General features: G+C 34.8%; 1 protein-coding gene across 26 annotated transcripts in view; it reads right to left on the reverse strand.

Annotated features, from left to right (window-relative positions):
* Positions 1-27,114, reverse strand: part of LOC137244952 (uncharacterized) — a 573,457-nt gene that overhangs the window by 425,746 nt on the left and 120,597 nt on the right. For 7 of the 26 annotated variants that reach the window (XM_067774749.1, XM_067774764.1, XM_067774765.1 and 4 more), the window contains exons 1-2: positions 2,134-3,809; positions 1,694-1,997 (exon numbers count right to left, since the gene is read on the reverse strand). The exons of 2 other annotated variants lie outside the window; for them this stretch is intronic. The gene's annotated coding sequence lies outside the window, so the exon portion shown is untranslated. 17 more of the 26 variants (XM_067774748.1, XM_067774754.1, XM_067774756.1 and 14 more) reach the window with 17 other exon arrangements.

Below are 27,114 nucleotides of genomic sequence, written 5' to 3' on the forward strand. Positions count from 1 at the left end.
AACTGTTCCTTAACTGTGTAGCTGCAACCCAACCTAATCTAGTCTAACCTCGAGATAATTTGTGGATATTTTCGAGATTAATTTTGGTAAAATATATTGGGATCATGTAGTGTATCTAAATAATTTCGAGATTGTTTTCGGAAATATTCTGGACTAACTAGACTTCGGTAACTCTTGGGGACTATCTTCTCAGCATTTTGGCGTCGTTTTAGGAATTATTTCAAGACCATTTCTAAAACGGTTAAGGTCCAGTCCGGCTTTGTGTGAAGATTTATATAAGAGATATTTAGGGATATTGTCGGTATTATTTTTGGAATGATTTCAGAATTATCCCAAGTTTATTTTGGAATTGTTGTCGGTATTAATTTCATCTATATATATAAAAATGAATCGTGGTGAGTGTATGTTCAGATGCTTAAAACTTGAAAACTACTGGACCGACTATTATAAAATTGTGTAGGTATATTATCTAGGTACCGAATAGGCTATAGGCTATATTTCATACCGCTGGGAGGCTAAGGTCTTGAGACCAAAACGTGGTTCCGGGTACCACTAGAATCTGTTTATACAATATGGATATTAAATGAAAGCTGTTGATGAGTGCTTTACTGCAGAACAACTGGGTGACTAAAGTCTCGAGATATAGCCCAAAACGTGGACCCGGTTACCACTAGAATGTGTTTATACAATATGGATATTAAATGAAAGCTGTTGATAAGGGCATTTGTAAAGAGTATTTTTTATACCGCTGGGTGACTAGAAGTAACAAGAAGGTTCAAAACATGCTATCAAGCAATATTTCATGCCATTACTTCGCGGGTATGGGATTAACCATACTATTTTATATGAGAAAAAATTCTTTCCACGTGGTGAATCCCTCGCGTATCACGCACAGTGTTGAATAGCAGCAAATCTCGATTACAGATGTCACCCACTCATGCTATAATATTCGTAGGTGGCATTTTATGACTAGGAGCAACTTTCGATTACCGAATTACAGATGTCACCCGCTCGTGCTATAATATTCGTAGGTGGCATTATAATACTAGCAGGAACTTTCGACTACCGAATGACAGATGCCGCCCGCTCATAACGCTATTTATTACCAGGTTATAATATTCGTAGGGGGCATTTTATGACTAGGAGCAACTTTCGATTACCGAATATCGCCCGCTAATAACGCTATTTATTACCAGTAATAGGTGGCGTCACAACAGTGTTATTGGCGGCATTGCGGTGAAGTTTTGACTAATAGCAACTTCCGATTACCGAATTACAGATGTCGCCCGATCAGAATACCAGTACTAAGTACTAAGTAGATTAGCACAGGAGTTATTGGCGTTACTGGCGGCATTAAGTAAAAGTGTTGAGAATGGATGCTATGTCGAAGATGAGTCTGTAGTGGTACTGCTGTTAGTGGCGTCATTGCGCCAGGGTATAACGAAACAGTGTGTTAACTTCAGTGACACCAGCCGCCAAATTCCAATTTTCGCTTAGCTGAAATTTCATCGCCAAAAATCTCTAAAACAAAATCAAGTGCGCAGAAAAGCATGCAATATTTAGATTCGGGATCAATAACTCAACACCGCACAGAGTTACGCAGCCTTAATTTATTCTTTTATATAAATCTTTAACTTAAGCTATTAACAATCACAAATTTCTGACCAAAATTTTGGGCAAAACGAACCCTTACCTTCTATAAGCAATATATAGTTTTATTCGTTGTTTGTGGTTCCTTCTTCTGAGTAAAAATTATTTTTTGTTTTTTTATATATTTTTGTTTCTTTTATAGCAGTTATAGTACTAATATAATATCACTTTACGAGATATTTTTGTGCAATTTTTTTTAAATTTTTTTGTAGATAGCTTACAAAATTTAATGTTTTTCACTTTATGTAAAAAATTTCAAATTTTAAACTTAACAAATATTTCGTTACAGTAAAATTTTTTCAAATAATTTTTTTTTTAGTACACAGAAATCGCGGGTTCGAATCGAGCTAGTACACAGAAATATTAAATAATATTTTTGGTATATTTAAACCGTTTACTTTTTGTCAATGTATTAGTTAGGTAGTTTTAAAAATCACAATTTTTTTGTCAAGACAATTCTTTTTTTAATTTTAAAAAACTTACCATCCTTGGGTTCTTGTTTTTTTTCAGTTCTTTTTAAAAACTTTTCAACCCGTTTTTAAAAAAATGTTTCACTAATGCAAATTTTTTAAAAAATGCAAAATTCCGTTTTCTAAGTTAACTAGTTTATTTCTAAAGCTTTTTCAAAACTTTTTTAAACTTCCTTATTTTTAAATTTAAAACAACAATTCTAACTCACTCTTACCGTTTAGCACTTCTTTAGATTTTTTTTTGTATAGTTTTCAAAACTATTTTTTTGCCAGAGAAACATTAACGACTGCAAAAAAAACTGTATTTTTGGCAATATTACTCGTTTTTGTTTAAAGACTTTTTTGTTTTAAACTTTTTATTAAGTGAATTTTTTTAGTCAAATTTTTTAAATTTCAAACTTTTTTTTACAGTTTTTAATTTTTTAAAATTTTTTTATATTTAACAAAATTGATTTTATCAAAAAATTTACTAGTCTGCACTTTTCTTTTGCTCTTCAAATTAAATTTTCACCAAATTACCACTTTCTTGAAAAGCACCATTTTTTTAACTTTTTCACCTTTTTTTAGTGATATTCGTTCAATGCACACAGCTGTCAGTTGAAAGTGATGTTTCGTGGTCTAATATGGGCTGTGGTTGTCATTGTGTATGACAGTGTTGTTGTCTGCGAATTTTCATTTTTTCAATTTTGTTACTTTTTTAGTTGTTTTTGTTGGCTTTCTCATAATTTTTTGTTGTTTACTTTCTTCGTATTTTTTGTCTGCTTTGGTCACCACTTTATGGGTGCAGCAAAAACGCTTTCTCTCTGCATTTTTTTATCGCTCGCTGCACTTATTTTCACCTAAATTTCTCAGCGCAAAAATTTAAAATGTTTCACTTTTTCGATTTTTCGCTTGGCTTTTATTTGTGGTTTTGTTTTGTTTGCCACTTTCTTCGTACGTATACACTTTCTAAAAAACAAATTGCTTATTTATTATTTTGTCTTCTTCTTCTTCCGTTTAATCGATTTTGTAGAAAAAATAAGAGGAAACAATTACAAAAAATATATTAAAACAATAAAATCACAGCACCAAGTTAGTTAAGATTTCGCAAAAATTTTGTATCTATGCGATACTTTCAAAATGCGAACTCGTTATGAGTAATATACTCAGTTCTGTATGTGGGGTATGTACATATGTTTGTGTGTTTGTATGTGTGCATAGCAGGCTAGCAATAGATTTAACTCGATTTAAACTTCTTCTACATGTAGATACGACGTTGCGATGAAGCAACAAATTGGGCAATAATTTTTTTGTTTTTTATTTTCTATTTTTTGCTTCATACATATGTACGTATTTTAGTTGTTGTTGTTGTTATTGCTGTTGATTACAGCCATGCCTTAACTTGGCTGGTTGGTTTGGCTGACTTGTTTTCTTGTTGTTTGGTCGGTCTGTTTGGCTGCTTGTCTGCTTTTGCTGGATTTGCCACTTTGCATTGGCAACTTCTATGCAAAAAAATACACGCACACACACTTCAGCACTAACACATGCACAGGCGCGTATACATGTGTTTATAATTGTGCGCTTTGAACAGCCGCTTACAGCTCCACCTGTGTACATTACTCTCCCACACACACACACAAACAAGTATGCAAAGCGTTTCAAAGCTTCAGAGAAACACACACAACAGTATAGCGCACACACACGTTAACGCACTCACACGCCTTTCCCAATTTTTGCGAATTTTATTTTACGTTGGCGTTAGGCTCAAGCACATCTCAAATGAATATTTTTGCAGATTTTTTCTAATATTCGTTTAATTTTTTCATACTTCATTTGTTTTGTTAATGCCTTTGAATGGCAAAACTCGTGCAAATATTCATCTATCGATTTGCAAATTTACATTTTACACTATTAGTCAAAAATAAAAACTTATATTAATTGTATTAAATATTTTTTCTGCGGTTTTTTACTCAATCACAAGTGAAATACTCGCCAAGAAAGCTTTAATATATATATTCCTCTAGTTATGCATAAATAATAGCGCACAATCTCTCACTCTCTATAGATAATAACACTATTTCTTAAACAATGCTCTCACTCTCTCATTTAAATAAGTATTTCTCATTTTTCGCTCTTCACCTTCGCACTTTGCACGCAAGCACTTCGTTGCTCATACACTTTTAGTGACATAGGTTTTATGTACATACATACATTCGTAAAGTATGTGAATATACAGTGGTTGTCATATAATTGGAAAAGGCAGGTCAAAATATTCACTTAATTATTTTTGAAGTATCTATTGTGGGTATTCTGGTGAAGTTAAAAATGTTTCTCTGTGTTGTTCTGACTATGCCCTAGCATTTTATGGTTATATGTGGCTTCCATATATGTTCATCACACCGATTCACTTCATAATACTTCATAAACCTTTCAAAAACGGTTTCTATGACTTTTTTAAATTTTTTCTTCCTATCAATCGGCAGCTATAAACTTTCGAGACTTAATTTTTTGATAATTGTAAGAAAAAAATTCCGTTTTTCGGTTTATTACTTTTTGACTACTTTAATGTGTTAGAAATATGCGAAAATTATTATTTGAATATATATAAACATATATATATATTTTTTTTCGAAGTTAAAAAAAGTTAAAACCTATATCTTAAGATAAGATTAGGAGTATATTTGAAAACATAAAAAAGTAAAGATTGACAAAAGCTTTTCAACGATACGACAACAGCACTTCAGTCTTAGCAATTTGTTTTTTAATTATTTAATCAAAAACAGCGACTACTTAATAAGCATATACGATGGCATCAGCTAAGAGTGCGTTTAAAATAACAATGTTAAAAGTATCAGTTGAAATCACTGCAAGGCGGCAAAACCAGAACTAGTACCGTTCTTTAAAGCGCCAATTTTGCGCTGGTTCTGAGCCTGTGCGATTTACTGCAGGGTTGCTATTGCTTTTTCCTAGGTTATATGGCTAATCAAGTAAACCAAATATGTCTATTTACTCATAGTTTTGAATACGACCTAAAAATCTTGACGTTGGGAAAAACACGTTCATTGGCTGACGCATATATTCTACACCTATAACTACTGTAATGACACAATCCGCAACTCCCACGTGTGGAAAATTTAAGCTTTTAAATCCATTCAAGATTTGTTATGTAATTTTACAACGATTTGTCGGATTCCAGCAAGCGGGGAATAACTCTGCAGACTCGTTACAAGAATTATTACCCATAACCCGACCTAACCTTATTTGTTGCAAATAAACTAAGGCTAAGAAGGAGGAATAAAAGAAATTCTTGAGTATAAAAAAGTTTCTCCCGACTTTTTGAAACTATCCTAAACTAATAACTAGAGCTTATCCAATTCCGCATAAGCAAGTTGAACTTAAACTTTATTAAAAAATCGCAATAGTAATATTTTTTTTTTCCAATATACTATTTCGTTGGAAATGCTTAGCCGTCATAAATTCTGTATTTCAAAGTTAGATATGAAGAAATTCTCGCCATTGTGCTATATTTCGATACTAAAAATTTTCCTATATTTCGATATTCAGAATAAAGCTGAATTGTTACTAGTGTAATCAAAATTTCCTTAGACCAAATTTATATGTAACTAGTATGTGTTCATTTTCGAACTTGTGCTCTAGAAACATCACGAAAGGCACAATAATATGGTCTAAGACTGATAAAGAATAATAGTAAACATTATTTTAATGATATTTCTGGAGGCGTATTTAGAGACAACCATTTTTTTATAACAGTGGTCGACTGTCCACGAATGCTGAAATAATAAATGTTCGCCAATCAAAAGATGTTTACAAATAACCAAGTTAAAATGGCGCCGGGACGCTCTTAAATCGAGGGTGGAATTCGTGGTAGCTCCGCGCAGAACATTTCACTACCTTTACGGCGCTAGCAAAAAATTACATAAGGTGAACCCAACGCATGTTGGGATCTCACATATTTTTTACACATATCGTTTTCGTGTACAACAAAAGCATCCAAATTACAAGAATCAAATGGAAATTTTCCACTTTACTATCAAATGTCAAAAGACAATTTCCTTTCGTATCTTATTGTTACCAAGGTTAGACCATGTGTTTTGACACGTATCTTGATATTTTTAGACGTATACTAACAGTCGACCATGTTATTATCAATTAACTCAAACAAAAACACTAACAGAAACAACAACATCGGCTCTGAAATCCAGCCAAGAATCACTCTTTCTAATAAATGCTGCATTTGTCTAGGTACGCAATTGAAAATTAACGTCCTCTCTCGACCAACGAAAATCATTCTCTACAAGTCACTTATCGGACCCTTCCTGATATATGTTCAAGAAGCATGGACCATGACAACATCGGATGAAGCGCCTATGAAAGCATAGGAGCCCACCTATGAACGCAGGGGAAGAGGTCGGCCCCCACTTCTCTGAAAGGACTAGGTGGAAAACGATTTAAATTTCCTTGATGTCACTAATTGACGTCAGTTAGCAGAGCGAAGAAGCGACTGGCGCGGCTTGTAGGACGGCCATAACCGTTCAAACGCCCAAGCGCCAAATAAGTAACTGATTAAAATTATGATTACAATTTAGCTGGCGGACAACATTGGCAAACTGTGATGTAGCTATTGGACGTAACGGTAGCTGAAACATTTTCGGTCCGCTCAATCAATAATTTGAATCAAACTTTCTTTTGCTCAACTATATCACCATCACTGTATCCACTACTTTGTTGTTGCTTTTTAACATCGACTTTTCATTATACGAATGATTTTATTATTATTTCTTATCGGTTATTTTTGTTTGTTATATGTACAAATGTATATATACGTAATACATATATATATATATATATATATTCGCACATACTATGTCTCAACGTATATACATATGTATATTTTTCACCGAATTTTCGCAACCTATATTTTGATTTTTATTATTTCTCGTTTAACTTATTCGCCATACCGTATATGCAAAAACCTTTTCGGCCTAGTCACTTATACCGTAAACGTCACAAGTTTTCACATTAATCGCGTTGTGTTAAATATTTTATAGGTAGTATATTTTTAAGAAATCGTATTAAAAAAACTTTCACAAAGCTACCGCACGCCAAAGGAGTAACTTTTCGACTGAATTTTTCAACATCCAAATAATCGCATTACCAACGTCCCATGAACAAATTCAATGTTTTATTTAGCAGTAATGTTTGCTCACTGTCTCAGTTGACGTTGCTGCTGCCGCTATAGCTACAGCTGCTATTGTTGCCTACTAACCGTTTTGCCCACCTTGCTCCACTCGCACACCCATTTTCTACAACCAGCAGCCAAGCTCCCAATAAACGGCCTTCGGCACAGTGTGGCGCTCTGCTCTCACTGAATATTTCATACATATTTGTTATACATACGTATGTAAATCGTGTTAGCTGACGAATAGTACGTTCGGCTGTATGTTGATTCATGGATAATTTTATTTTTTTTTTTTCAATAAATATCTCTTTGGAGATAATATAGCCACGGACAGCGCAGTGGCGCATTATTAGCTCAGTTTATGCCCTTCACCAATATTTCTGAGCTACCCAAATTAAAAAAAAAAAAATGCTTTTGAAAATATTAAGATCTTCTTGTAAGCTTCGGTAGAAATATTTCTATAATATTATTGTTCAAGTTTTTCCTGCATCCAAACGGGAGATATGGAGGAAACTTTTGATTTTTTTTTTGTTAATTTTCTTGACGAATATTCTGAAATAAATTGCATAATTGTTCTTATTCATTAAAAATATTATTAAAATAATATATTAGAAAATTAAAAAAAAAAATTAAAGTATATATTCCCTGAAAAACATAATTTAAGCCTATGGTGTAATGATGATTTGCAAATAAATTCTAAAACTAATTTTTTTCTTTATCATAATTTGGGAAAAGTTTGTCCGTCTTGTAAATTAGATTTCTTTTTTTTTACTTTTTAATCAATTCATTAAGAAAAAAGTTTTTGTTTTCTTTTATAATATTTAATTTTTTCTTTCTTGAATATCTTTTTAATTTATTGTTCCTTGATGAATATTCTGAAAAAACTGACAAAATTTTTTTATTCATTAAAAGTTGGATATCGTTTTCATTTAAAAATGTAAACAAAAATTAAATCATACATTTCAAGCGTTTTAAAAAACATTCTTAAGGATATAGTCCTCGCTGAAAAAACAATTTTACCTGGCAATGATGGGCTATAAATACATTCGAAAATAAATTTATTTCTTTATCTTTATTTGGAAAAATTTTTCCGTCTTGTGTAATTAGTTTTCTTTTATTTCAATTTTTTTGGTGCATTTTCGTTTCCCAAGGATAGCCAACTTTTATTCGTTAGCCAACCCTTGGAAAAAAAATATCGTAAAGAAATAATTTTAAAGTTCAGAACAACCCAAAAGCAAAACAATGCTAAATGATTCTTTAAACTATGGTTCGTTTACCCACGCCTACCACAGGATAGCCCAACCTCTTTTCGTTATTACACTATTGGAAAAACAACTTTAGAACTTAATTTTCAAACTGTATGAGGTTGGCACCTCGAAATGGGATTTTTTTGGTGAAAACTACGTGGTTCCTTTGCACAAGGCTAGCCCAAGAAAGCCTCACCTTTTTTTTGCAAGCCCACCCTTGGAACAAAAATGTTGCCATATGGTTTATTCACCTAATGATAGCCCACCCTTTATTTCGTTTCCTACCTTTGAAAAAAAAAAGTAACTTATAAAAGCTTCAAATTGAAAACTTCTGAAAATTGTGACAAATAAAACGATCCTTATGGTCAAATAAAAGATTATCAACTTTTCTTTTGAATATTAATTTCCACTGATACCTCATTTACTGTTGGGTATTTAGATGTCAAAACAACTTGTATATATGTATATATCTTTTATTTTTTTGGAAGTGAGTGAACCATTTCAACTTTCATATCATGAAACTTTTCTAGACACGAACTCTTTGTTTAGAAGCTAGGATTAAAAAAAAACAGTAAATAAGTACATAAACAAAAACATTTTCAACTTTAAGTTATTTTTTTTTTTTTTTTTTTTTTTTTAAGTATGTAGCTCCATTGATCGGAAGATTTTAATTTAACAAAGCGCGATTTTATAGTCTTAGAGAAACTGTTGGTTTTTAGGCATTACTTTTTTCGCTGAAATCTTTTCTAGCAGTGAAAAAAAATATTAAAAATCAACGGGCATTCATAGGTACTTGAAGTTTGCATCTTGTTAAACAAATTTCTCTGTCTTCTTATTGTTTAAAAAAAAAAATTGAAAGTTAAAAAAATTTTTTTTTTGCAAAAAACCATAACGCCTAAGCAAAGGATTTTAGTCGACAGAAATTTGACTTTATGAAAGTTCAAACGGGTCACTTCCTCCACAAAAAAAAAAAAAATAAAATACACCTTATAAGGTTTTCGCTTTTGAAAAAAAAATATTGTTAAATAAAAAATGTTTGTTAACAATTGTTTAGTTCTCATGCATGAGCTGAGAAAATTAATTAATTATGAACAATTTATGTATGTATGTTTGACAAATTAAGGAGCATTTGACAAAAGGAGCGATTGGTTATAGCAAAAAATGTTGCTACTTACTCATAAAAAACTTTTTTGAACGTAATTTTTTCTAGTGGGTAGTCGGAAGGTGGAAAGGGGGTTTTTATCTAGGCTGGGCTTTCTTTAAAATTAAATTAAATGCACTTAAGCTGTATATGTACTACCAAGTGCATAACTTTGTCTATACTTATGAAATTGTTGAGCAGGAAATTATTACTGTTAAATTCCAATATTATAAAAGCGTGCAATTACTGGCATATGCTGATGACATTGATATCATCGGCCTAAACACCCGCGCTGTTAGTTCTGCTTACTCCAAGCTGGAAAAAGAAGCGGTAAAGATGGGTTTGATGGTGAATGAGGACAAAACGAAGTACCTGCTGTCATCGAGCAAAGAGTCAGCGCATATGCGCCTTGGCAACCACGCTACTGTTGGCAGCCATAATTTCGAAATAGTAAAAGACTTCGTTTATTTGGGAACCAGCATCAACATTAGCAACAACACTGAAATCCAGCGAAGAATCAATCTTGCCAATAAATGCTACTTTGGACTAGGTAGGCAATTGAAAAGTAAAGTCCTCTCTCGGCGAACGAAAATCATACTCTACAAGTCACTTATCGTACCCGTCCTGCTATATGGGGCAGAAGCATGGACCATGACAACAGCAGATGAAGCGGCTTTGGGAGTGTTCGAGAGAAAAGTTCTTTGAAAGATTTATGGACCTCTACGCGTTGGCGATGGCGAGTACCGAAGAAGATTTAATGATGAGCTGTACGAGCTATACGCAGACATCAACATAGTCCAGCGAATTAAAACGCAGCGGCTGCGCTGGCTAGGCCATGTTATGCGAATGAAAGATGATGCTCCGGCCAAGAAAGTGTTTCTATCGGAACCCGCCTATGGAAGCAGAGGTAGAGGGCGGCCCCCACTCCGTTGGAAGGACCAGGTGGAAAACGATTTAAACTCCCTTGGTGTGACCAATTGGCGCCGGTTGGCGGAGCGAAGGAGCGACTGGCGCGCCTTGTTGGACGGCCATAACCGTTTAGACGGTTAAGCGCCAATTAAGTAAGTAAGTAAATTCCAATATATATTCTACTCAGTTGCTCCTGATATGTGTCTCTCCATTTTATCACTACAAAATTTTCCACTTTTAGATGTATAGAAATTAAGAAAAAACACAACTTTAATATATTTAATGGTTTAAAAATTAAACAATCTAAAATCCGGTTTTGTGGGCTTATGTCTACCTTTTGGTTAGTATGTCTTTTATTGGAGTAGAAAGTAGCTACGTGTTCAGAATTACATACCTTCTCCAAACTTGTTGTTTATTTGAATATATTTTTCCCTTTTCTGCTATTCATTATCTTTACAAAATTTTATTCTAGATGCCTTCTGTGTCTTGTGGATTTCTTGGGCATTTCTTCAAAGATCTAAGATATAATCAGTAAATACTTGCAAGCTTAAAATCTGTTAAAATCTTAAATCTCGCAAGAAGTTTTATAAAGAAAATAAAAATTTTTCTAGTTTACCTTACAAAAGGAAAATAAAAAAATTTCTTGGAATGTTTTCTTTTGCTCTGTATACCCCGCTTAAACACTGTGTTATCCTATCGAAAGTCCCATTCATCACGTGGTGAGTGATTTGGCCATGAAAACCTTGTCATTAAAAATTCATGCGATTTTTTAACTATTTTCACAATTGAAGACCTGTGAGACATTATTGTCAGCTGTCGATGGTCTTGTGCAATCGAGAGTTCTCCACCACTTATCTGTGATGCGATAATGCGCTATTTATTTGTTCATAGCCGTATGCAAATTTTAATGGAGCTGCTTAGTATTGTTTTCTTTTATTGTTTGCACTTACTTCATGCTCTCACAGAATACTCAGTTGTTATAATTTTGCCGTGAGATTATGAGTACATTCGCCTTGTAAACAATTTGCTACAACATTTGTCATATGCTGTTATACACTCACTGTCTCGCCCGCTTTTTTATTTTGTACTGATTTATGTTACTTTTATCCATGGAATACGCATATATTTGTATATATAGCCTCCTATGCGAAATCAAAACAATAGATCTTTTATTATCGCTTATCACTTGCGTCCAGTATCAAAGAGCGTTCCTACCCTTATCTGTGTCTTCCACTTGATTTTACCCATTTAACAAAAACAGCCCATGCAATGTTAAATATGCTCTCTTTCAAGTTGTTACTTGTCAAATATATTGAGCAACTCGTATAACAATTTCCAAAGACGTGCGCATCACTATGTTGCTGCAACATGTTGCTTGAAGCAAGGTGTGAGAGCACAGCATGCAATTATTTTAAAATATGTTGTTGATCGTTTGATTATTTTATTCTCTTTGCGCTTGATAATGTGAAGGCGAGCGCTTAAGCCTCATTACAAAAATGAATACTTAGTCGGGTTAAAAATGCATACTAGATAAAAGACGGCAATGACAAAGACAAGATAATAATTTCAAGCCTCTTATTTGAGGCAGCAACCACTACCGTCCAAGAATCCCGAATAAATAATAATTCAAATCATCCGTGTCGATTCAATTTTAAAGTTTTCATCGAATCAGGTGTGTGAAAGTTATGTATGTTGACAAATTCATCGTTTTCGAGGAGAACTGCAAAACACGAACGGGTGTAGATACAGTAACTCTCCGCTATAGTGCACATCTCGATATAGTGAGTGTTAAGAGATAAGACAGTTAATGAGTCCCATAAGTGTAATGATGGGTACCGAACCATATTCGAGAAAAGCTGTGTCAGCTCTGCTGTTTATGTTATCTTTTCTAAGAGATGACGACCACGTTTATCGCCAGAGGATGAAAGTTCATAAATGATCTCTATCCTCTCTAAGTATCCCTCTCAGTCAAAAAGATGCATGAATATGGATGTGACCGATAGAGTTACATAAATTCCCGCTCCCAGCTGTAGAGATCATTTTGGATCCGTCTATTAAAACTGTCTGGGCGACTCTCTTACAGAGCACACTACCTTCTCAACTCTTTCTTGTAGCGAAAAGGTTGATGTAGATTGTTTTTCTTTGGTTTATACTGCTGCAGAATATCGAATAGGCTAAAGCTGAAGCCTCTGCCCAACATTTATGCACGGGCTTTTCGAGATTATAATCAAGCGGATATTCCTCTCAAGACAAACGATAGTATGCCCGCGACTTCCAATTTTGCGGGCTTTAACACCAACATTCTCTAAAGAGAGGCAAAATGCAAAGAGCATACATAACAAGCGACGTCAGTTCGTATGTTTGATATCAAACACTCGCTACAAAAGATTGGGGTTACTGACAGTTGCTTGCAACTTCTCATTTTAATTTTCGCCGCATGTCAAAACACTACAGCAGTGTTGCCAGAACTTTTTTGCAGAAAAAAGCTATATGGACAAAAATTAAAGACTAAAAGAAGCGAAATAAGATTTTTTAAAGCAAAGATTAATATAAATAAATGTAAGACGCGATAACCTCCGAAGAGATTTTAGGCCGAGCTTCTCTTCCTATTTGCGTCGTGCTGCTTTTTAATTTTTCCTACAAATTGGCGGGACTGGACCTACTTATTTTATGCCGACTCTGAACGGCATCTGCAAGGCAGATGAGTTTTCACTGAGAGCTTTTCATGGCAGAAATACACCCGGAGTGCTTGCCAAACACTGCCGAGGGGCGACCCCGCTTAGAAAATTTTCTTCTAATTGAAAACCCGTCTTTCTAAAATTTTGATGATGCTTTGTCCGGGGCGTGAACCCAGGATCTTCGGTATGATAGGCGAAGCACGCTACCATCATACCACGGTGGCCGCCCCTAAGAATAAAAGCTAAAAGTTAAAGGCAACTTGCCCATATACATACATAAATAAGACCCATATATTTCAATATCACAGTGCTATTCATCATATGATGTATGAGAATTAATGAGATAATTTGGGAGTGCCACGAAATCCCAAAAAAAAAAAAAAAATACCCAAACACAAAATCTCCAAAGAAAACAAAATACCCAAACACATAATCCCCAAATTTAAATACCCAAAATCAAAATCCCCAAACACAAAATCCCAGTGCTATGATAAACATCATGACCGTGTAAAAAATAGCAATATCTCTTTCCTCTTTCATTCATATTTAAGTATGTATAACTATATATTCACGTTGGCAATACATATTTTTACTTATCCATATATAGGGCTGCTAGTCGCTCTAATTCGAACAAGCGAACAGAAGCGTGTACTACGTGGCTACCGCCACGGTTATACCACACACCCGGACTTGGCATGGCGTAGCCCAGGGTTATTTTTTATAAGCGCGGCCGAAGGCCGCCTATGCAGAAAGTTGGTATGGATCATTAGCCTTTTTTGGTCGGGGCGATTTTAAACCTAATTTGAATTTATTTCACACATAAAATGGGGATTTTGTGTTGGGGATTATGAGTTTGGGGATTTAATTTTGGGGATTTTGATTTTGGGGATTTTGATTTGCGGATTTTGTTTTGGGGATTTTGATTTTGGGGATAACTTGGTAGAGCCGATAATTTCTCATAACAAAGTCGTGTCAGCATACAAATTGTGGCATAAAAAAATCGTGGCAATATTTCTTACAGAATAAGAAAAGAGGTACAAACTCGCCACTTTGCAGAGATACAGGTTACCTAGTTCAAGTCGATTCGCTTGAATGCACTAAATGTAAGATTTTGTTTTCAATTAATTTTTTCGCTGGCCATCTTATTGGCTCCATCAATGGCAAGCTTTATAAAATTACCAAAAGGCACACGTGATTTTGAAATAAATTTTTAATTTAATCGATCGAAATATCTAACCACCAATACAAGACCTCTCGTTCTGAAAAGTCCGTTGTTTCATCAACTATCTACAAAATTTGTTTTTTGTAAAATCCGACATTACTCCTTTATGTGCCGGAATTGCCTTTGTTCTTATACAATTAAATGATTGAATGATTTTTGAACCTGTGCAGTAGTGAAAAAGACAAAAATATCAAAATCGTGGTTACTTGCTTAAAAAGCACCAAAATTGACAAAAAGGTACCAACGCACCAAACAGAGTCCGAAGTGGCAACCGTGGTTTTCGCCGTGTTTTTGCGAAAAGCCTTAAAAAGAAATGTCAGTAACCACAATCTAAATCAGCAAGTAGTTTGTGTTCGAAGCAAACATGTTAAGTGATGTCTCTTGTTGACTTATGCTCTTTGCAAAATATGGGGGACGGAACTGGTGCAATAGACCGTTTACTGATCCATGAATGCTGTTGCGAGAAAGGACGTGTGCCAGAAACTGAAGCTGGGTTTGTATCGATAAAAACGCCCCCGGAAGATTTTGGGGAGTGTTACCGATATTGATGGTCCTTTGCCGGATATAGGTCTGGTACGTTCTGGTAATAAGTACCATTAAGGTACAAGTCCGACCATCTCGACAACGGTTTAATATCACATTGAACCTTTTAGGCCATTCCATCCCCCACTTTTAGGTTATATAAAGACCCTTTAAGTACGTCTTGAATATATTTGATGCAGAAATAGTTGCGAGAAATAGTTTGACTTCCTTAACAGCAATTAACCGCATAAAGGCTGCTTTGAGGTTTTTTGCTGAAGGCAGCTACCGGCATGGTGTTGGTACAGATTACAATGTGGCGATGAATCAGTCAACCGTTTCCAAGTCACTATCCTATTTTCTGGATGTAATGGAGTGACGGCTTTGTCCAGGGTGTATACAATTTCAAAACAGTGAGGAGGATAAACTCCAAGCGAAGCGAGAATTTTATACTAAGGCTGCCCTTCCAGGTGTAGTAATGTGCGTTGAAAATGATGCAAATTTTTTTCAAAACGCCTGCACTTCTTCTTTAGGCCTTCCTGAGAAATCTTGTGCAATGTCTTTTTTTTTTTTGACAGCATTTCCAACAATATTTCACATTGATCTGTTGTTGTACTTGTTGCCCTGCAAAACCACAAAGAAATAAAAAGTTTGTTTTAAAATAATTTTCATAAACATCAATGTATATTTTACTTCCGCCGTGGTGTGATGGTAGCGTGCTCCGCCTACCACACCGTATGCCATGGGTTCACACCCCGGGCAAAACAACATCAAAATTTTAGAAGAGAAGCTCGGCCTTAGATCTCTTCGGAGGTTATCGCGCCATATTTTTAAAAAAATTGCGCTTTAAAGCCCGCGTAAATAAAACTCAAAACCATCTCCGTCAACTAATTTGCAACTGAGAACAACGGAACTCCGCTCGAAGTGTAGGATACGTCAAATCGAGACTTTCGAAGTTGGACTAGATGAAAATGGAACGCAGAATAGCAAAGTAACCAAACTGAGAAAATTTCAGTTCAGTTTGAAGTGCATAATAGGGCTGAATATAGAGTTCAACTTCTACTTGTATATCTAAGCGCTTCTGAAGCCTTTAAATGAATTTGGTTGCAATCTACGCTAGTCTGGGAGTGTCTAACCTCCCTTTCAATTGAGTCGAATTATTTTGGGAAAATATCGATCGGGTCGGACCATAGCAGTATTTCGGGCAACCAGCACGTCGAACTCCTGGCCTGCATGGGAACAACTTAACCTGAGCGGATACTACTAAACGTCTTGTTTGAATGGCGGTTGGGCCAGTGATCCGTCAAGTAGGAGCTCATAGCATACAACAACAAAAAAATAGTTTTGAAACGGTCTCCTTATTTTACATCATTTAAAAATAGTTTACTTTTCAAAAAATTTTTGTATTTCAACACAATAACTTATTATATTAGCAAAAATACGCAGCATTGTTTATTGAATACAGCAATTAATTAAGTCATAAAAGATTTATAGATAATTATATGCTATTTAAAGTCATAGTCATTCTAATTTACTTTGTGCCAGTATTTTGACATATCATTTCATACATTTTGGAACAAAAATAACAATGCACAAACAATTTAATGCAATTAAGCAAAGTCGTGATGATTGAAATAATAATCATGACAGACAAATTATAACAATTAACTACTTAGCTTTTTGTTTGTTGTATATTTATTAATAATAATGTAAAAGTGTGTGCATTTACTTCCTTCTATGCCAAATTATGTACTTATGTGTAATTTATTTCATCTACTATTCAATTATAACTCTGAGTTTTTTCTTTATTTGGACAGCTGAAAAACCTTAATCACACATATGAAGTGGCAACAATTAAAGCGGGTGTCAAGCTTATCATGGACGGTATGGTACAAGGAAACGGGATAAAGAGAAGCTGTTAGGAAGTTAATTTAGTTATGGGATCCCATAAAAGGCATTGGCCGGTTTTGATTACGAAGAGACAAATTTTTATGTTTAAAATTCATTTTGATCATTACTTTATCTTATTTCATTGCTAGCTTAGCAATCTTCGAAATGGATCTATTTGCGCAGCTAAGGCAGTGGTTTGAAAATTTGTTTATCTTCTATTTCAAATTAAACAAGTAAGGAAGGCTAAGTTCGGGTGTAACCGAACATTACATACTCAGCTGAGAGCTTTGGAGACAAAATAAAGGAAAATCACCATGTAGGAAAATGAAAATAGGGTAACCCTGGAATGAGTTTGCATGACATGGGTATCAAGTGGAAGGTATTAAAGAGTATTTTAAAAGGGAGTGGGCCATAGTTTTATAGGTGGACGCTTTTTCGAGAAATTGCCATAAAGGTGGACCACGGGTGACTCTAAAATGTGTTTGTACGATATGGGAATCAAATGAAAGGCGTTAATGAGTATTTTAAAGGGGAGTAGCCCTAAGTTGTGGACCAGGGTGTTCCAGAACATTATCTGTCGGGTACCGCTAATTTATTTATATATGTAATAAAACGAACGGTATTCATGCCATGATTCCAAGGGCTTTTGATTTCGCCCTGCAGAACTTTTTCATTTTCTTCTACTTAATATAGTAGGTATCACACCCATTTTACAAAATTTTTTCCAAAGTTATATTTTGCGTCAAAAACAAATCCAATCAATGTTTCATCCCTTTTTTCGTATTTGGTATAGAACTATGGAAAACTGGACGTGGCTTTAGCCGATTTCGCCCATTTTCACAGAAAACAGTTATCGTCGTAGAGGCTGTGGCCCTACCAAATTTCACAAGGGTTGGTAAATTTTTGTTCGACTTATGGCATTAAAAACATTCTAGGCAAATTAAATGAAAAAGGGCGGAGCCACGCCCATTTTGAAATTTTCTTTTATTTTTGTATTTTGTTGCACCATATCATTACTGGAGTTGCATGTTGACATAATTTACTCATATACTTAATTTTTTGTTAAAATTTGACTTAAAAAATTTTTTTTTTGGCGTGTTCGCCATCCGATTTTGCAAATTTTTATTTAACACACATATAGTAATAGGAGTACTTTTAAATTACCTTCTTTTACAATTGGGCGGTACCAGGCCCGTTGTTCAAGATTTTACTAATTTTCTATTCTGCGTCATAAGGTCAACCCATTTACCAAGTTTCATCGCTTTAGCCGTCTTTGGTAATGAACTATCGCACTTTTTCGGTTTTTCGAAATTTTCGATATCGAAAAAGTGGGCGTGGTTATAGTCCGATTTCGTTCATTTTAAACAGCAATCTGAGATGGGTGCCCAGAAACCTACATAACAAGTTTCATTGAGATTACTCATGTTATCTTGTTTACGGACAGACGGACGGACGGACATGGCTAAATGAATTTCCTTTTTCGCCCATATCATTTTGATATATAGAAGTCTATATCTATCTCCATTAGTGTATGCCGGTACAGGGTACCGTTATGTGAACAAAGGTAATATACTGTGTAAGCTCTGCTCAGCTGAGTATAAAAATAATTTTTCAAGTTACAAAAATTAATAAAACAAAAACTATTGCTCAAACTGTTTGAGTTGCAGAAGGGAAGCTACTACTGGCGCCGGCAAAATTTAGAGTATTGAACACTACCATGAACATAGTTTTAAATTGTACTGACGATTAGCGTTATATAGATGCGAGTAATGAGTGAGTAGTATCGATAGGTTAGGTTAGGATGAACTGGAACTTCCATGAGGACCTCACATAGACTGAATAAGTCCATAGTATTGCCAGAAGTTTCTTTAATGACCAAAATGAAAAACCCTATGGAAAATCAAGTGTTATGTTGTAAAATAACTCCTTCCTCTTTGCAAATACCAAATGTTTCTAGGACCTATGTCATTTGGTTCTTCTAGATCTGGCAGCTGCATCACTTCTAATAGCTGGAGTATTAACCTGGAAAGCGCAGGGCATGAGCACAAAACGTGCTTGATTGTTTCCTCCTGCAAACCGCACTTCCTAGATCTGCTATGACTAACCAAGCCCAATTCAAAGCCATGTGACGCCAGAAGGCAGTGTGCAGTCAGAATACCCGTCATTAGCCTACAGTCCTCTCTTTTTAACGCTCGAAGCAACTTTGTAAGTCTAAGGTTGTAAGACCGACACATTACAGCCGTGCGCATGTTCAATACAAAAGTTAACATGCCTGCAATTAAAGCTATTCTCTTCCAGTGTTTCTACTGCTTTGTTTACGGCTGGTACTTCCGCTTGCAAAACTCTACGGTGATCTGGCGGCTTGTAGGATATGTTTATTTCCAGATCAGCACATCAGGAGTCAGTTAGTCTGCTCGTCCTGTAATTTATGACGCTATACTCCTATGGCCGTATGGTCAGTGCTCAAGCTGCCCCGAAGCACTGAGCCTCCTTGCAGTTTTTATCGCTCTTTTCTCAGCTACCTGGTCTACAGGTGCAGTGTGCAGAATGGCATACATGCAGCCGTCGGGGTTGTTTTCATGCCTTCCATAATGCTAAGCATTGATAGCGTGCATACCCCCTCAAAGTTTTTGAGGTAGGTTGTTTTTTGTGTGGCTTTCCACCAAGTTTTAAAATCGCTGTAAATACCCAATGAGAAAGATAAAATATGGTAATGAGAGATTTATTAATATAAGTAATTCTTAATTTAAGAAGATAAATTGATAAATTGATGATGTATTAATTCCATGCAAATTCTTGTTGAGATATTAAGAGATTAAGCTAACACTTTCAGTAGTATGGCTACGCAAGCGTAAGTATCTTCAAAATCTTAAAAGATCTCCTCGAAGCGGGCCTTAGGGTTTAAACTAATTGACATTCTCTTAGCTACCAACTTCTTAGTTTCAGTTTTTTAGATTTTTGAAGGGATCAAGATAGAAGGTGCTAAAGACGACTAAGTATGTAAAGCGGCGCCTTTATATACCCTTTTTATACTCAGTTGAGCAGAGCTCACAGAGTATATTAACTTCGATTGGATAACGGTTGGTTGTACAGGTATAAAGGGATCGAGATAGATATAGACTTCCATATATCAAAATCATCAGGATCGAAACAAAATTTGATTGAGCCATGCCCGTCCGTCCGTCTGTCCGTTAACATGGTAACTTGAGTAAATTTTGAGGTATCTTGATGAAATTTGGTACGTAGGTTCCTGAGCACTCATCTCAGATCGCTATTTAAAATGAACGATATCGGATTATAACCACGCCCACTTTTTCGATATCGAATATTTCGAAAAACCGAAAAAGTGCGATAATTCATTACCAAAGACGAATAAAGCTATCAAACTTGGTAGTTGATTTGAACTTATGACGCTGAATAGAAAATTAGTAAAATTTTGGACAATGGGCGTGGCACCGCCCACTTTTAAAAGAAGGTAATTTAAAAGCTTTACAAGCTGTAATTTGGCAGTCGTTGAAGATATCATGATGAAATTTGGGAGGAACGTTACTCCTGTTACTATATGTCTGCTTAATAAAAATTAGCAAAATCGGAGAACGACCACGCCCACTTTAAAAAAAAATTTTTTTTAAGTCAAATTTTAACAAAAAATTTACTATATTTACAGTATATAAGTAAATTATGTCAACACTCAACTCCAGTAATGATATGGTGCAACAAAATGCAAAAATAAAAGAAAATTTCAAAACGGGAGTGGCTCCGCCCTTTTTCATTTAATTTGTCTAGGATACTTTTAATGCCATAAGTCGAACACAAATTTACCAATCCTTGTGAAATTTGGTAGGGGCTTAGATTCTGGGACAATAACTTATTTATGTGAAAATGGGCGAAATCGGCTGGTTTTCTACACAGTCGACAGTCTGTCCTTCCGCTCGGCCCTTAACACGATAACTTGAGTAAAAATCGATATATCTTTACTAAACTCAGTTCACGTACTTATCTAAGCTCACTTTGTATTGGTATGAAAAATGGTCGAAATCCGACTGTGACCACGCCCACTTTTTCGATATCGAAAGTTACCAAAAACGAAAAAATGCCATAATTCTATACCAAATACGAAAAAAGGGATGAAACATGGTATTTGGATTGGTTTGTTGACGCAAAATATAACTTTAGAAAAAAACTTTGTAAAATGGGGGTGACACCTACCACCTTGAAATCTTGGCAGGTATATTGTTCGTGGTATTATATATATACATAAATTAGCGGTATTCAACAGATGATGTTCTGGGTCACCCTGGTCCACATTTTGGTCGATATCTGGAAAACGCCTTCACATATACAAATACCACCACTCCCTTTTAAAACCCTCATTAATACCTTTAATTTGATACCGATATCGTACAAACACATTCTAGAGTCACCCCTGGTCCACCTTTATGGCGATATCTCGAAAAGGCGTCCACCTATATAACTAAGCCCCACGCCCTTTTGAAATACTCATGAACGCCTTTCGTTTGATACCCATATTGTACAAACGCATTCTAGAGTCACCCCGGGTCCACCTTTATGGCAATATCTCGAAAAGGCGACCACCTATACAACTACCACCACTCCCTTTTAAAACCCTCATTAATACCTTTAATTTGATAACCATATCGTACAAACACATTCTAGAGTCACCCCTAGTCCACCTTTATGGCGATATCTCGAAAATTCGACCACCTATAGAACTAAGGCCCACTCCCTTTTAAAAATACTCATTAACACCTTTCATTTGATACCCATATCGTACAAACAAAGCCTATAGTCACCCCTGGTCCACCTTTGTGGCGATATCTCGAAAAGGCGACCACCTATACAACTACAACCACTCCCTTTTAAAACCCTCATTCATACCTTTAATTTGATACCGATATCGTACAAACACATTCTAGAGTCACCCCTGGTCCACCTTTATGGCGATATCTCGAAAAGGCGTCCACCTATAGAACTAAGCCCCACGCCCTTTTGAAATACTCATGAACGCCTTTCGTTTGATACCCATATTGTACAAACGCATTCTAGAGTCACCCCGGGTCCACCTTTATGGCAATATCTCGAAAAGGCGTCCACCTATAGAACTAAGGCCCACTCACTTTTAAAATGCTTATTAACCCCTTTCATTTGATACCCATATCGTACAAACAAATTCTAGGGTCACCCCTGGTCCACCTTTGTGGCGATATATCGAAACGGCGTCCACCTATGGAACTAAGGATCACTCCCTTTTAAAATACTCATTAGCACCTTTTATTTAATACCCATATCGTACAAACAAATTCTAGAGTCAACCCAGGTCCATCTTTATGCCGATATCTCGAAAAGGCGACCACCTATACAACTACCAACACTCCGTTTTAAAACCCTCATTAATACCTTTAATATGATACCCATATCGTACAAACACGTTCTAGATTCACCCATGGTCCACCTTTATGGCGATATCTCGAAAAGGCGACCACCTATACAACTACCACCACTCCCTTTTAAAACCCTCATTAATACCTTTAATTTGATAACCATATCGTACAAACACATTCTAGAGTCACCCCTGGTCCACCTTTATGGCGATATATCGAAAAGGCGTTAACCTATAGAACTAAGCCCCACGTCCTTTTAAAATACTCATTATACACCCATATTGTACAAACGCATTCTAGAGTCACCCCTGGTCCGCCTTTATGCCGATATCTCGAAAAGGCGACCACCTATACAACTACCACCACTCCCTTTTAAAACCCTCACTAATACCTTTAATTTTATACCCATATCGTACAAACACGTTCTAGATTCACCCATGGTCCACCTTTATGGCGATATCTCGAAAAGGCGACCACCTATACAACTACCACCACTCCCTTTTAAAACCCTCATTAATACCTTTAATTTGATAACCATATCGTACAAACACATTCTAGAGTCACCCATGGTCCACCTTTATGGCGATATCTCGAAAAGGCATTAACCTCTAGAACTAAGCCCCATGCCCTTTTAAAATACTCATTAACACCTTTCGTTTATACCCATATTGTACAAACGCATTCTAGAGTCACCCCTGGTCCACCTTTATGCCGATATCTCGCAAAGGCGACCACCTATACAACTACCACCACTCCCTTTTAAAACCCTCACTAATACCTTTAATTTTATACACATATCGTACAAACACTTTCTAGAGTCACCCCTGGTCCACCTTTATGGCGATATCACGAAAAGGCGTCCACATATAGAACTAAGGCCCACTCCCTTAAAAATACTCATTAACACCTTTCGTTTGATAGCCATATTGTACAAACGCATTATAGAGTCACCTCTGGTCCACCTTTACGTCGATATCCCGAAAAGGCGACCAGCTATACAACTACCTCCACTCCCTTTTAAAACCCTCACTAATACCTTTAATTTTATACACATATCGTACAAACACTTTCTAGAGTCACCCCTGGTCCACCTTTATGGCGATATCTCGAAAAGGCGTCCACCTATAGAACTATGGCCCACTCCCTTTTATAATATTTTTTAATAACTTCCATTTGATATCCATGTCATAAAAACACATTCCAGGGTTACCCTAGATTCATTTTCCTAAATGGTGATTTTCCCTTATATTGTCTACAAAGCTCTCAGCTGAGTATGTAATATTCGGTTACAGCCGAACTTAGCTTTCCTTACTTGTTTAATTTTATGTTTGTTTGTTTAATGGTGTGTTCAATTTATACTTATTATTTAAGAATTCATAAGCTTAACACCCGCTTATAATAATTGATCATTCAATTATTATGTTTTCTAAGAGAAACTGAAAAGAAAGAAAGAAAAATATGCCAGTAAATATTTCTTTCTTTCTTTTCAGTTTCTCTTAGAAAACATAATAATAGAATATTCAATTATTATAAGCCGGGGTTAATCTCAAGAATTCTTAAATATTAAATTTATTTTTATTTTATTTTCTTTTATTTTATTTTATTTTATTTTAATTTTTTTTTTTTATTTTAATTTATTTTATTTTGTTTTATTGGACTTTATTTTATTTCATTTTGTTATATTTGTTTTATTTTTTTATTTATATTTTTTTTTATGTAAATATTTAACTTTTTTTATCCGTTGTTTTCAAAATTTATATGGCATTATTTAATTGTTTATATGGCATTATTTAATTGTTATTTTTATTGCCCTTTTGAGCTCCGCAGTCGTTTTCCCATATAAAAGTGGTTATTTCTTATATTGAAGCCCTACTTAACTTCAAATGAGCAGCATTTTGCTGTTTTTTTTTTATATCTTTCCAATCTAATGCAAGCAAATATCTCTCTATATGGAGCTATCAAGCACACATGTGCTTATAAAAATTCCCTGTATTAACTTTTACTCGATAACTAAATTAAGTTAAGCTTTCTTTTAGTGAAAAATCAATCTCTCGTAAAATGTTTATGCAACCGTAAATCTTTATTTATCGTCCCTTATCAAAGTGTTAAATGCAAATGTATGCAAGAGTTCGACATTGTGCTATGTACTTATGAGTGTATATGGGGTATTCCATCCCATTTCGACCAATTTTGAACCCGACTCCTTTAGAATTGGCTGAAAGTTTTTCTTCTTTTTCTAGCTTACGAAAGACATTTTTCAGAATTTTTTTAAATTTTTTCATCCAACTCAAAAAAGTTATGAAATTTTAAAAAAACACCGTTTTTGTTTTCAAAATGCTATAACTTTTTCAAAAATTGACCGTTTGGTATCTTTTTTTTTTTAATTTGTTTTTAAATGTACTTTTCGGAAAAAATACAAAAAAATTTTTAAAGTTTTTTTTTTAATTTTTCAGTTTTTCGAGATTTTTCGAATTTCGCCATTTTTTTCTCATAAAAAACTTCAATCAATTCTGCAATCATCCCCACTAATCGCGGAGTGGGCCGATTTTTTTATATTTTTTTTATTTAATTGAAAAAAATATTTTTCAAACATAAACATTTTTTTTTATCAATTTTATTTATATAACAGAAAAATGTAAGAAAATGATTTTTAAGTATTCTTTTCTTTGTATATTATGGTAATCTACGATTAAAATAACCAGGATTAATGACTGACACAGTAAACGTGTAAGTTTTACCATAATATATAAAAAAAAGAATACTTAAAAATCATTTTCTTACATTTTTTTGTTATATAAATAAAATTGATAAAAAAAAATTTTATTTTTGAAATTTTTTTTTCAATTAAATAAAAAAATATAAAAAAAAATCGGCCCACTCCGGGATTAGTGGGATGATTGCAGAATTGATTGAAAAAATGGCGAAATTCGAAAAATCATGAAAAACTGAAAAATAAAAAAAAAAAACTTTAAAAATTTGTTTGTATTTTTTCCGAAAAGTACATTTAAAAACAAATTAAAAAAAAAGATCCCAAACGGACAATTTTTGAAAAAGTTATAGCATTTTGAAAACAAAAACAGTGTTTGTTTAAAAATTCATAACTTTTTTTGAGTTGGATAAAAAAAAAAGGAAAAAATTCTTAAAAACGTCTTTCGCAAGCCAGAAAAAGAAGAAAAATTTTCAGCCAATTCTAAAGGGGTTGGGTTCAAAATTGGTCGAAATGGGATGGAATACCCCATATACACTCATAAGTACATAGCACAATGTCGAACTCTTGCATACACTTGCACTTAACACTTTGATAAGCTTACAGTTTAGAATAGTTTGAGACAGAGAGGATAAGGGGCCCTTTTACAATACTCGGATGCATACACAATTTTACAGCACTTTGAAGCTATAGTCGGCGTAACTGAACACAAAAGCGAGGGCTTGGCATATAGTCGAAAAGTAATAAAAGAATTATGAAGGTAGAAGTTTTCTGGAAACATTATTTGAATTCTTAATGGATTAAGAAGATAGAAGCCCGGGTAGAAAGAAACGGCAGCGAGCTGATAAAAGCCTTAACCCTGTTTTAAAATCGGAATGGCGATGGTATCATTAGGCAATCCAGTCGCAATGACAAGAAAAAGCTGCAAAGAGGCAGAGGAAAGAAATATTGTAAGTATGTCAAGAATAAATGAAGTAGTTGATAAGCTAAAGGAAGCTGACGAGAAAATTCCAGCTTACTCGGAGATTTTAAAGGCAGCTGGCGCTAAGGCGCTGGTTGTTCATGAGAAGATTTCGTCTATCTTCTCAAAGCACTCGCTGACTTACCACAATCGCAAAGTTACGTTATTTCACAAACAAAGTTACTCATATCTCTAGAGAGAGGGGATTTTTAAGCTATTGCAAAGATTTTATAGCGGGCTTGGCGACTAAATCAGAAAAAACCGTAACGGATATTTCTTAAAAAAGATCAGAAAAGGCTCGAAAAGATTCGAAAACGTTCGTAAAGTTTCGGTGTTAGCAACAGGCCAAATACTTAATATTGGATCTCTATCATAATCAGCGGTGAGCAGGTTACCAAATTGAGAATGAGATAGTAAACACGAACGCGTAGCGAGCACGAAAGCAAAATCAATTATTTATTTAGTTTGATTTCAATGCTTGAAAGGTGAACATGTGTCACACGCACTCTTTGGTACTCTGTTTTAAGCGCGCGTGCGACACTTCCTCACCGTACGACTATCGAAATCAAACTAAAAGAGCTGTCGTTGATTTTCACGAAGTAGCCATTGTGCTATCGCTTATCGGATACATATATGGTCGCTTACCGCACTGCATTTTTTTAGCGCACGCAAACAACCGGCGTCTTTTGCCCTAACCCAAATAAGCATGCGTTGCGACAATGTAAAGCATGTGTGCAAACGTCAAATCTAAATGTCACGCAGAACAAAAATTGGAAATCGAGTTAGGTTTTCACGCAGCAAATTCAATTTGAGTTGCTATGTATGTGCATGAGACATTTTTGACAGAAAATGACTTGCGTGCGTTTATATTAGGTTGGCTTGTTAGCAGGGGCTAAGCTCACGCCCACCCCGGATCATAAAGTTAAAGTTAAAGTTAAATTAAAGTTAAAGTGAATGTTAAAGTTAAAGCGAAAGTCAAAGTTAAAAATAAAGTTAAATTTAAAGTTAAAGTGAAAGTTAAAGTTAAAGTTTAAGTTAAGGTTAAAGTTAAAGTTGAAGTTAAAGTTAAAGTTAAAGTTAAAGTTAAAGTTAAGGTTAAAGTTAAAGTTAAAGTTAAAGTTAAAGTTAAAGTTAAAGTA

The sequence above is a fragment of the Eurosta solidaginis genome, chromosome 3 (assembly GCF_040869045.1).
Source record: "Eurosta solidaginis isolate ZX-2024a chromosome 3, ASM4086904v1, whole genome shotgun sequence".
Classification (NCBI taxonomy): Eukaryota; Metazoa; Arthropoda; class Insecta; order Diptera; family Tephritidae; genus Eurosta; species Eurosta solidaginis.